We start from the raw sequence: 12,531 nt of genomic DNA, 5'->3' as shown, positions 1-12,531 counted from the left end.
TTATAAATTTTTTGCTCTATAACTTTCACTTCTTTACTTGTGGCCTTCTCTGTGTTCCTATCCTGATCTCTTATGTGTAGATCACCATCACGACATACCCTCGCAAAATGCCCTCTCCTATTGCATTTTTTACAAGTGACATACCTGGCAGGGCATTGGAAAAAAGTAGCAAAGTGGTTATTACTGCCACACCGGTAACACTTGACCACTGTTCCCACAAATGTGCGCGCGCGGGCACGCGCGCACGATTGTCACCCGGAGCCGCAGTGTCATGGGCTTAGCGCGCACACTGTAATCAGGCAGAGACATCCCTAAAAGACCGTTCGCGCCGCGGCTTTTTAAACGTGAGCGGCGTGAAATCCAGGCGGGAGGCAGAGACATTGTGCTTGTAGATGCGAAAAGCCCATTGTGCTTAAAGGGCTTCAGCTTCAGCCTCCCACACTCCCGTCGTGTCAGCCCTGCTGAGACAGCTTCCTGGGCACTTAACAGCCGCACCGAGTACTTCACGGGTCTTTAAAAGACCATTTGAATGTTAATGAGCTTTGTGTTTTTTCGCCCCTGCATCTCCACACTTCCTACTCCTGGAAGAAATGAAACGCCCTCAAGCAACTACAGCAGCTCTCCGTGTGCATGTTTGTCATGTTTGGGTGTCAATTACAAATGCTACGGGTTTCTCCGAGTGCACATCCGCTGCCTAATTCTGCGCTGCCCTAAGACTTCTCTTTAGCTATCTTTTCACAAATATCAGTGAACGGCTCTTGGTAAGGCTAGGCGGTGCTTTTAGGGAGCATGTGGCATAGGCTGGAGTACTACTAGTAATGTTGGCAGGCAATTGGTAAACTCGCAAATTTTTTTATTGAAATTAAAAGTTATTTTTCGGAGGGCCACCAATGAACATGTATTTGCTTTGTCATTAGAGCTTCTGCTTTGCCATCCCACCTATTCCTATTAGCCAATACCAGATCTGCTTGTTGACCTTTTTTTTCAATTCTCAAGTTTTAAGTTTATTATTAAATTAGCTCGGTTACTAAAATCTTTGCAAAATTCAAAAAGACAATAAAATTCGGAATATGCACATACATTTAAAAGTAAGTAACATCCTCCAGCGGAATATTTTGAGCTCTATCGATACATTTAAACAAATACATTAAAAACCATCATGATCAGCTGAAGTTCAAGCAGCTCTGCAAAGTGCTAACTGGGCAGGTTCTGACATGTATTTTTCCACCCTCATCCTACAGTAGGAATGATGCCCACGAGGGGCTCCGTGCACAAATCAGATCCCAATGGCCGGTGGCGCCAAGCGTGACATGGGGTGCAGCCACCCGTAAAATCCAATAAAAAGCGTATTGTACAGATAAATATTCTGTCCGACCCTTTTCACTGGTAAAACACCTTGCTTGGTATGGCGCTCATTCAATTAGTCAGCGGATTAGCAGCAGGATGAGCGTGGGTGAAGCTGTATAGTTTAGATATATCTCACTCCCATTAGACAGACTGTGCTCAAAGCTGCGGCAGGCAAACAGCATTTGCTGTCCCTGCAGAAGCCTTACGAGTTTAGTTGGAGTCAGAATCAGTGCAGCATTTGTTGGGGGATCTTCTGCGCTTTTAACATTAGGTTGCGATTCATGACTTAACACAGGAAGAGTTTAGCGTTAGCCCTGTGTTGCCATTTTCGTTTCCACCTTCATAAGAAACTTTACAAACCAGCAATTCATCTGCGGGTCCCCTGGTGTGCAACAGGCCAGCACAGCCTGCCTCTATGTGCCTAGAACTCTTTGGTTAAAAGCTATTGATAGCTGCCTCCGTTCCCCAATTAGCTCCTTGCAGGAGCATACCAGATGTGGCTGAACTTCTTTGCCATTGCTGCATAGACGGCATCCAGTCTGTATGTCCTGTTTCTGCAATGGGGTAGATGTATCAGGGAAGGAATCAAACTTAAGCAATACTTTATGAACTTCTTCTTGACTGTGTTGGTGTACCCTGAGTGGAAGTACTGTTGAGGTGTGACTATACTGTAGTTATTTAGAGTAATCCAGGCATGGGCTCTGGATGGTAGAGCTGTCTCATCTTCAATCAATGAGAGAGTTTTTAATGTTTTTCTAGACAGTTTTTTAAAGCTCAGATGGCTGATGGAAGTTTCCCAGAACTGGGTGAGCAGCGGTAAACTCCCCCTGAACCCCTTGCTCCTCAAGACACCCTCCTCCGTCACAAAATCAAGCAGGCGCAGCGCAGGGACATAGCAGTGGTCGTGCTTCATCCTGTCAAGGGTCCCCTTAAGTACACAGGTCGGCAGGTTTTGTTTTGCAATACAGGCTTGACTAATCAAGGGAACCAAGGCGTCTACAGGAAGAATTAAATCCGATAAGAACGGACACTAGGCTGTGCAGAAATGATTGAATCAAAAAAACATCGCATGGAAACCCCTGACAGAAGTTGTGCCCGATAACACGACTAAAGCAAGTGAAGGCCATGGCAATCCATTGATATCGCCAATGTAGACATTTGGGAAAATTAACCGTTGCTGTAAATTTATGTTTTTAAAAGACTCAGCAGCAGTCATGTATTCAACGACAGAAAATATTGCAGAACTGCCAATCCACTCATTCCTCAATAGTCAGATTCACTATTGAATCCAGATCAACGGTCCAGCATACGTCCATCTATGAATTTAAAAGTAACAGCACCTGGAAACAGTGTAATGTCAGTAGATAAAGTTATCATGATACAGGCCCAGGTTCACGCACCAAGCTATTCTTATTCAACACAAAGACCCCACCCAAACATGTGCTATCCACAGACAAACAATTCCATCTATGACTCCATTGAGGAAGCAGAGAACTCCTGGCTGTGCTCAATTTTACTAGCAAACCATATAGATCTAGTACAGGCAACGGAAAGTTGAGAACAACAATCTGACTGATGATCCTGTAGGGCATGAGCAATCTGCTACTTAAATATCAGATTCATCTAGGGCAATTAACCCAAGAAGAGCTAATTAATGAACATCAGTCTGCATTTAGCGCTCAAGGAACATTAACTCTGCCACAGCCAGAAGACATCAACGGAAATACATTTGATGGCCCTTCGTTGAACGCAATTAGGAAAATAAAGACCCCACATACTGTTGTCTTTACTAATGAGAATGTATTTCAACCCAAACCAACCCTTTTACTTTCATTAGTATAGTGAAAGATAAGGAAAAAACACAACTCGTTAACCTATACCATGCAGTTTGAAAGCAGCTCTTTGACACTTCATAGGTTACTGTCCTATATAATAATTGTAACTTATGAACTGCAAGGAACAAAAGGTTCTCTACAACAAAAGCAGTAACCTACTGAACTATCCACATAAAATACAGTTCTGTTATGTGTATGTTACACATTTTTGTAACCGGCATATTAACCATCTGTACTACTTTATGATGAGTCAAAACAGCAACCAGACAAACATCTCTCTCCAGCACAAATATTAATCACGGGAAACCATTACATCACAGTCTCAACAACGACCAGCGTTTGCAAAGCATTCACTACCCTGATTGCAACTTTACCACAAGGTATTTTAACACAAAAGTTGTTACGGCGACTTGCTGTAGGGGACTCATTTTTGGACTGGTGACAAACTATCTCTGACGGGATATCCAGACATTACTCCGTAGCTTGCACGTCTAATTGTAAATATGTTATGTAATTGTGTATATATATATATGATCTTGTATAGGCTCCCAACATTCCCCACGCTATGAACAGTCCTTGAGCGGAGGATCTTCAGAAAAATCTTATGATACCACCATTGGAGTCCTGTGCTTTTCTAAACCCAAAGTGTACTTGCCTGTGTAACCAATTCATGTCATTGCGTGTATACCTAAATTGAAAACCTGCCTTAAGACACTTCATGTGGCGCTACATGTGTGGAAATGCACTCTCTCTTTACTTTTTTAAGCAAAGTTTTGGAGTGATATTTGGCGCTGCACCACATACGTGGTCTGGTTTCCAGCGCACATAGCCTTAGTTGCAGCGCACAGAGACCTTATACTGCCGCACACAGAGGAAAAAAATTAGAGGGAACATTGCTTAGGACCCCTCTCTCTGTAATCTACTGATATTAGCATTCTCCTTAAACTTCATCTTATACACATCACTCTTGTGCTCCACATCATTAATGGTTGCCACAACCTCTCCGTCAGGTTTCATTTCCTTTACGCACCTTGCAGTGTGTTCCACTGACTTCGCTATTTCAATAGCTTTCCTTAGTCCTGGATTCTGAGCCAATAATTTCTCTTGGATGCGCGGATTATTAGTGCATCGCACAAGTTGGTCTCTTATTAATGAATCGGTGAGGTTGCCAAACCCACATAGTTGAGTAAGGCCCCACAAAGCTGCGATATAATTCTGCACTGACTCTTGTTTGCCCTGACTCCTTTTAAAAAACTTGTGGCGTTCTAGAACTACATTGACTCTATCTCCAAAATGTTTTTCTAGTTTCCCCATGGTTTGCTCATACACATCTACCTCTCCAACTACATTCCCCTCCTGTTCTTGCACTGGTAATGATTCATATACCTGGCGCCCTTGCACACCCAAATGATTGAGTAAAATTTGCTGTTTCCTTATAGATTTGAACCTTCGACCCGCAATAGCTATGAGATAAGATTCAAACAGTTTCACCCATTCCTTCCAACTTATCTCAGGTTCCCCAATATCATTCAGAAAGGGCGGGGGTTGATTCATGCTGGCTGCTGCCATATTTACTCGGAGGGTGTAGGTGCACTAGATAGAATTTTCGTAACGTATACTGGGGGTAAATAAGGCGAGGACCTAGTAGTAAGAAATACAAAACAAACTAGCAGGTTAAAACTTTACCCCAGTTGACCCCAAAATCTCTAACAATACTTTTGTTATCTGCTTTGAATGCCACACAGTCAAGAGTTAGAGATAGATGATGCTGGATTACTATTACTCTCTGACCATGGAGCCCAGTTGACAGTCAATTCACTCACCGCCTTCCCAACATGCCATCAAACATCAATATCCATATTGCCTCCTTAAATTCACTTTGCAAGTCTTTATGTTGCCGGTTTACTATGCCAATTCCTACAATGCCGTCTGACAGGAACTTATGAACAATAGGGGTTAGGTCCATAAACGCGTGGTGGGGGCTAGACCCTATTCAATTGCAATCAACACACAGTGCCCACACCACGAATTACTCAATACCTGTTTTTAAAGGGTAAGAAACCAATTTATTGTCACTTCCTTAGACAGCGTTACTTTGTGTCCATTATTTTATATTTTTTCATATTTACAAAAACTCATAACAGAAAAGGAAACAATAGATTCAAATATTTACAAGGCTGAATAAACTTTGTACATACATTTAAAGACAAACAGTATTTACACATTAGAAAACATTTCAACTTCAAGCATTACAAAAAAATGATAATGATGATATCACAAACAACAATTATTACAATCAATTAATGAGAAAAACTAAGTTTTGGCGAAAAAAAATATATAAGTGACTCAATGACTTATAGACACTTGAATACTGGACCAGCCGGTCCTAGAATCCTAAACATGGCAATTTATTTCTCCCAAACAACACTGCCGATGCGTTTCAAGACCAGGCGCAAAGTCACTGGTCTTTCATCAGGGCTGTGGATTCTTTGTATCAATTCTGTTTAAAGGAAGACCTCGTGGAAAGTCTTATGATGCTCCTGTTGATAATTAATGTGGCCATGCAGAGATGCCTTATTCATTCAGAACTGCCGGCTTGCGGCGGGTTCAATTGTGCGGCGTGAGCATCAAGGTTGGATCTTCATTCGTTTTCTTCTTTTCTAAGGAAAGGAGTGCCACTCTCACCGTCCTGCTACTCTGCCACTGCTCGATAATGCTGGGGTCTGGTTTCTCTCAATAAAGATATGTCAATTACCGGATACAGCTCAATTTCCCCGATGCCTTCTGACAGGAACTGACGGCCCTTAACACCTGATGCGCCGGCAGAATTCCCCAATTACAGGAAACAGCTCACTGCGTAGGCAGGTTCTTCCCCCTCAGCTGACTGACGAAACTTCTACACAGGCGCCTCAGCACGGGAACACTCTGGCAGAAGCTGACTGGATTACCGACTCCATACGCCGAGCATTCGCTCTTGGTGTCCTGTCTCTGACACGGTTCCCGCTTTCCAGGCTGCCGTCGACCTCAACAAGCCTCACTGTGCTCCACACTTCAATCGAACGAGGACTCCCCTCCAACAGAGACAGGTACTCAGCAACTGCAAACTCATATTTTCGATAGTTCCCCTCCGCTCGTTAAATTTTTTCAAACCCACTCTTCGCTCACACTCTGCGTGAGTCTGACTTCACACACACTGTGAAAATGAATTCCACAGAATGGACTGTCCTTTGTCGGACACGCTGCAGTTCAGGCTGGGACCCAGACACATTTACTTTTACTTCTTTCAATCTGCCACACAGCTTTCAGCATACTTGGTCCTACCCCACGCTGCTTTACAAGGTCTGGTTATGGCTTCACTTCGATCCGATAACATGCCTGCACTTCCTCGCAGATCCGTTTATTTCCCAAATGCTTGAAAATTTCTTTAGATTATCCTATTATTCCTCCATTGTCGTGTGGAGAGAGCACACAATGGGGAGATGGTCAATACTGCCCCCTGCGCAGTTCCGTCGCCAGTGTTGGAATTCCTGAAGGATGACAGGACTCTGAAGATAGATCAAGATGCTGTTTATTGACCATCCACTCTCCTCACTGGAGAGCACACCAACATTCCACAGGGAGCTTCAGGGTGGGAGAAACCAACCGGGACGGAAAGGTAGGGGTGGACAGAATATACCAACAGGACTGATTGCAACATATACCTATAATTATTAATTAGTACCTCATGCAGTTCAGTAAAAGCACCTCATTGAAGGTAGAAAAGTGCACCCTAACAGACACCAACACCAGGAGTGGAGGAATAATCTTCTGGCATAAGCCAAGCTGCCATTAACAAGTCAAGCCAATAGATAGCGGTGCTATTCAAAAAACACCAATGAAGAAAGGAAGTGGACCAAAGTCCACATGAATTATATTGCTAAAAAAATCCATTTAACAACTGTCAACCCACATCTAGAAAAGGGTTGCTCACAGTCTCATAAGTAATGATGTTTGTGGCCTGCCGACTTTTTATGTTGCTTGCACTGGCATTTCTCATTGACATTAGAGTCAGGAGGGTAGATTAACTGTGAGAGAGGGAGGCAAGAGCCATGACCATTGTTTTGCCACAATGCCAGTGAAAGTAACATCACACACCATTTGACCTCAATTAGGTGACAGGAATTTACATCATGGGACCTTTACCCTGAATACCCAGAAGTGATGTCAGAAGACTGTGATTTTGATGACATCTCAATAATTGTCATCACTGAAATCTAGTGTATACCTGAAAGAGGAAATGTGTTTCCAAATCACAAGGAAATTACAAGAGATTTAAACAATAATAGTGTTCAGCCCCACTGGTATTTAATGTGTAAGCACCATTTGTTGCATATGAGCTATGTTGTTGGTTTGATTAATTCTTTATCATTGTTAATACGTTTTGATTTGTGATTACTGGTGGAGCACAGGTGTGATGTTTCTGTTCAACATTGTTGTGTTTAAAAGACTTTATTAAATTAATTATATACTGCAAACAACAACCCAAAAGTTCAACAATTATATTCTGAAGTGCATATGCGGTATTAGACACTATTAAGAAAACCATAAAAGTCTGTTCATTTTATGACAAAGAAGAGGGAGTAAGGGAGAGTGAGAAAAAAAGAGATCATATGGAATCCTAAATGTTTGACAGAAACAAAAATAGACTGCCTCTAAGTTAACCTTATATAATATACATTATATCTATAAACACATCATACAATATTCTCTAATATAAAAGGAAGACAGAGAGAGAAAATTCATGGAGGATGAACAATTTCAGAAGATACAGTAACAATACTTTATACCTCACTATCAACTTGGCTGAGATATGAACTAATAGGTAACCATAACAATTGCACATTATGAGAAGATGCACATTGCATAGTATACATAGTGTCTAACTTATGATGAGAACTCAATGAATCCCACCATTCTTTATAGAAAAACTTATCTGATGTTTTCCAATTCAAACTAATCTGGTGAAAAGCTATCGCTAGTTACCAAAGTAGAGAGGGAGGCAGAGGTAGAAGCTAGGTTACTCCTCCTGACAGTTACGTGGTTAAATAAAAATCGAGTATATCGATGAAAACCTGCCCTTAGGGAATGAGATAGGATACAGCAAGAATTTGCTGTAATCCCTTGTCTAGAAAAAATACTTTTTTTTCTAGAGACCCCTCATGTGGCATGCTTCATCATTGGGGTTCCTCTCAATCCTCATCAGATTATAGAGTGCGACTACAACCTCCTCTACCCCCGGCTTTGACAATGATGCAATAATATAGCATCTACAGAAATATGTCACATGGATTATCTTTTCTATGTTTTATGTTGTACTGTCACTTGGTGTCTTGTTTTACAAGTACAATTTTATGAGTGGTGTCACCCATTACAGTGTGTGGCATGTTCATAACACACTATATGAGCACATAGGATAGACCATATGAGCACCCACAATATATGGGTGCGATAATTTGATAGTTGCATGCACAATCATGCTAATGCGACCCGCCAGCATGGCTGACAGGTCACTGTTTTTAATATATCTTTTTGATTTCTAATTACAGAAACGGATTAATCACTAGAACCTCATGTATACAGTGCACATTGGGTGTGCATGGTTTGTGTCCTTATTACAGGATTGACTAGGAGTGGTACACACGGGACTGGACCCCGTGGAGTCTTGATGAAGAGCTATTAGGTGAACAGCTCGAAACATGTTGACAAAAACACATTACTGAGACAACCAGACTCACTAAGGTCAGGTTACTTCTCAGTAAATGACCCCTGATTTTTAACCATATGAACTAGGGGCGGGAATAAAAGAGTGGCCAACTAGTTAGGTATTTTTAGATTTTCTTTCCCTTTCCACTCCACATCACTGCACTACACATAGTCTACAATAAAAAGCGCTCCTACAAAATTCGCAAGTCGCAGCACGCCTCAATCCATGGAGGATTTAGAGGATCCCCAAAGATGAAGCATGCCACCTAGGGACAACCCTGGTTAGTGAGGGGTCTCTAGAAAAAAAATCTTTTTTCCAGACAAGGGTCTACATCGCATTCTTGCTGTATCCTATCTAATTCCCTAAGGACAGGTTTTCTTCGATATACCCGATTTTTTAAAAACTATTGCTTACAGAATATCTAATCATGTACTTTTAGGGAAAGATGGAGTGAACGAATTGGAGAGTGTTCCCCCCCCAAAAAATACATAATATTGAAAGGGCTATTAAAATTAAAAATCCTCCAAATCCGAACCCAAATTTTCTACCAGAAATTACGGGGTATTGCGACAATTGAATAAGATATTAATCAAATCTGCATCAGGAAAATCGCAAGACCAGCATGCGTATCGGAGGAGAATTTGGAGCACTGCAAGGATTTAAAATATAGGCTATCATAGACAAAAAATAGAGATTGTGTAATACCAGCAGACCGTGAGATTTTATACCTGTTCATTATTTTTAATCAAATGTGGCAATAAGTTTAAAGATGTGAATATTTTTTTTTTGGCTTCATTTTATTTTGTATTCTAAAAAGTGCACATTGCATATCTGAATATATCTATTTTAAACTGAAAGTGCCCTCTCACACTGCAAAATGTAACCAGTGTTAATCAGAATACAGTTTTTGCCACCTCTGAGGCCAGGGTCGCAAAGACAGCTATAGGATTCAAAAGAGACAAACCAAGGACCCAGCTGAGACCCCATGGCGACCCCTCAATGATGTGCATGGTAAGGGCAGGGATTTGCTTGACAGTTAGACACAAACAGGTTTTTTTACTATAACAATGAATGGCTTAAAGAGGAAGCGGTATTAGTAAATCACTTCTTTAAATTTAGAATAAGGGCAGTAATTCAAAATTTGACCAAACAGGCTTTCCAAGAGATGTATCAGGTGTACAACATATGAGAGACAACCACAACTAGTATTTTACAGCCAGGCACTCCATCAGTTAAATTTTAACAACATTCCTGGGTTGGGAACAGGATGAAATTGGGCATTACTATGGGAATAGGGTATGTTAAACCCAATTCTGATGGGAATTCCTATGTACTAAAAGAGTCCTCAGAGTCCCACTTAGAACGCAGTGGTATACTGTTATCCCTTAATTATGGATACTAAATTCAGAGTGTGGATTACTCAGGGGGTATTCTCCATCTGGTTACATGAAGTCCTCACAGGCTTATTTACTAAGAAAATTCCAAGCATTTAAAGCATGAGACATAGCATTTCCCTTTGAATGGTTGCAAAATATGTGTTGTAGGGGTGATCCAAAAACAATTAAACCTACACCAGGCCTAACCTTAGCAAAGTGTAGAATGTATTTTGGAATGCGCATGAATCGAAAATAAACAAGCATGAGCAAAGCAAAAAGGTCTGGCATTAGCTGCCAGCCTTTTGGCTTTGTCAATGTTTGTTGTGCTTTGACATGGTTTTATGTAAATCTTCATAGTCATGAATGCTGCTAAAAGGAAACAAAGATGGGTCTTTCGTTTGGGCATAAACAGAGAAGGCCTTACGATGCGATACCATGGGGCCAACTGCGATAAATCAACCTACATCACCCCCAAACAATGACATTAACCAACTTATCGGTACCCAAATACCCGCTTCATTTTCATTTTTTCATTTTTTTGTACTTCATCAAGATCCTATCATTACTGTATGAATAGCCTATCTTGATGTCAAATGACCTGGACTACACCTTCCTGTACATAAGCCATTTTTGCAATCATTTGACAGCGATCCTAAACATTATTTAGCAACTATATTTGAACTCTCATTGTCATAAGTATAGTTTCCATCTTTTTCGAGCACCGAATAATGATGAATGCACCGTTCCATAAAGTTAAAGACATGTCGTCTCCCAAATTAATTCGGAAATGAATCTAAAGCCCCTGTTTCCATCACGCATGCGCGAAAATGAGTGTGTGATCCCCACGCATGCGCAGTAACACCTGGCTCGGAACCACAACAAGCAAGCATGCGCAGGACCGGCACCCTGATCCCTCGCACACTACCGGCAAAAGAAATGACGATTAGCCCATGTTTGGGCATATATCCGTCTTTAATCTACTCACTAAATTAACAATTAAGCGGGCTAACGTGAGTATAAAAGGGCTGACCCGCCCCTCACACCGGCACAACCAGCGGAGCCGCGTTGAGGAGAAGAGGGCACATCGCATCCTGCAAAAATAGTGAGTAATCAAATATCCTCAGACGAGGAAGGACTACCGGAGAACTCTGTAAGTAGATGTACCTAAACAAGTTTTCCTCGTGTTTTTAGATCACTGAACGTAGTATGAGAACCCCCAACAACACGCGTAAGGCTCATGAGGCATTTTGATCAAAATCATGAAGTAAGACTATTTCTATGCTGTTTTTATCCTCACACTACAGGACCAAAAGAAACCAACAATTATTCCATATGTTTATTATGTTTGTTATATGTGTCTGTCCTATTTTTTGTCACTTTATTTACAGGGTTCACGATCACTGGAGGCAATCGGCAACCCTTCACCAACAAATTGTTTTGTCTTTAGGTCACTCTCACCTTTATGACAGTTTAACAACCTTGTGAGAAAATATTTATTATGCTTTTCTCTCCCTCCAGGTCTATAATACACACCAAATGGGTGAATAAGACTACAATACTGAACTACTAATTAGGTACATAACACCTATAGTTCACCCCCCTTTTTTTAGAATACACTTTAACATTTACATTCATGTGAGTAAGGTGTGGAACTTTGTGCAGTTCCCGTCCTGAAGAAGGAGTTTTTGACTCCGAAACATGTCCATGTAGACGCACTAACGAGGTTGGTGTACATAATTATACACTAGCAACCTCCCACTGAACCCCTTTTAATGATACCAGCCGGGGGCTTAATAAAAGTCTATTTTTCACCCCATGAGCCAGGTATTTTTTAACTCTCACCACTTCAACACTCACATTGATTACCCCACACGCATCCACACATAGTCCACAGATAGTGCTCCCACGTAGTCGTTGGTCGTAGCACGCCGCATCCCGTAGAGGGGTGCAAAGACCCCGATGATGAAGCATGACACCAAGGGGCCTGTTGGTGTGTGAGGGGTATTTAAACAACACTGTGTGCTCCCCACCATAGTAGGGACCACAAACCCTTCTGTCTCAGTGGATTCCATTTTGTTTGTAAAATATATCCGGGGAGACTGAATCCACTTTCTCTCTCCCTCCCTCCTTTGTTATTTACATGTGAATTATTTACCTGCTCCATACAGGAACAGGGTCAAATGAAAACCAGGGTAAGCAGGAGCTAATCATTTGCTTCTGTTTAGTGATT

General features: G+C 41.5%; 1 protein-coding gene across 1 annotated transcript in view; it reads left to right on the top strand.

Annotated features, from left to right (window-relative positions):
- Positions 1-12,531, top strand: part of GRID2 (glutamate ionotropic receptor delta type subunit 2) — a 2,545,914-nt gene that overhangs the window by 1,575,470 nt on the left and 957,913 nt on the right. The window lies entirely within an intron of this gene.

The sequence above is a fragment of the Lissotriton helveticus genome, chromosome 2_1, assembly GCF_964261635.1.
Source record: "Lissotriton helveticus chromosome 2_1, aLisHel1.1, whole genome shotgun sequence".
NCBI classification, from domain to species: Eukaryota; Metazoa; Chordata; class Amphibia; order Caudata; family Salamandridae; genus Lissotriton; species Lissotriton helveticus.
Note: the sequence above shows the minus strand (reverse complement) of the source record. Positions and strands in the feature narration are given on the sequence as shown.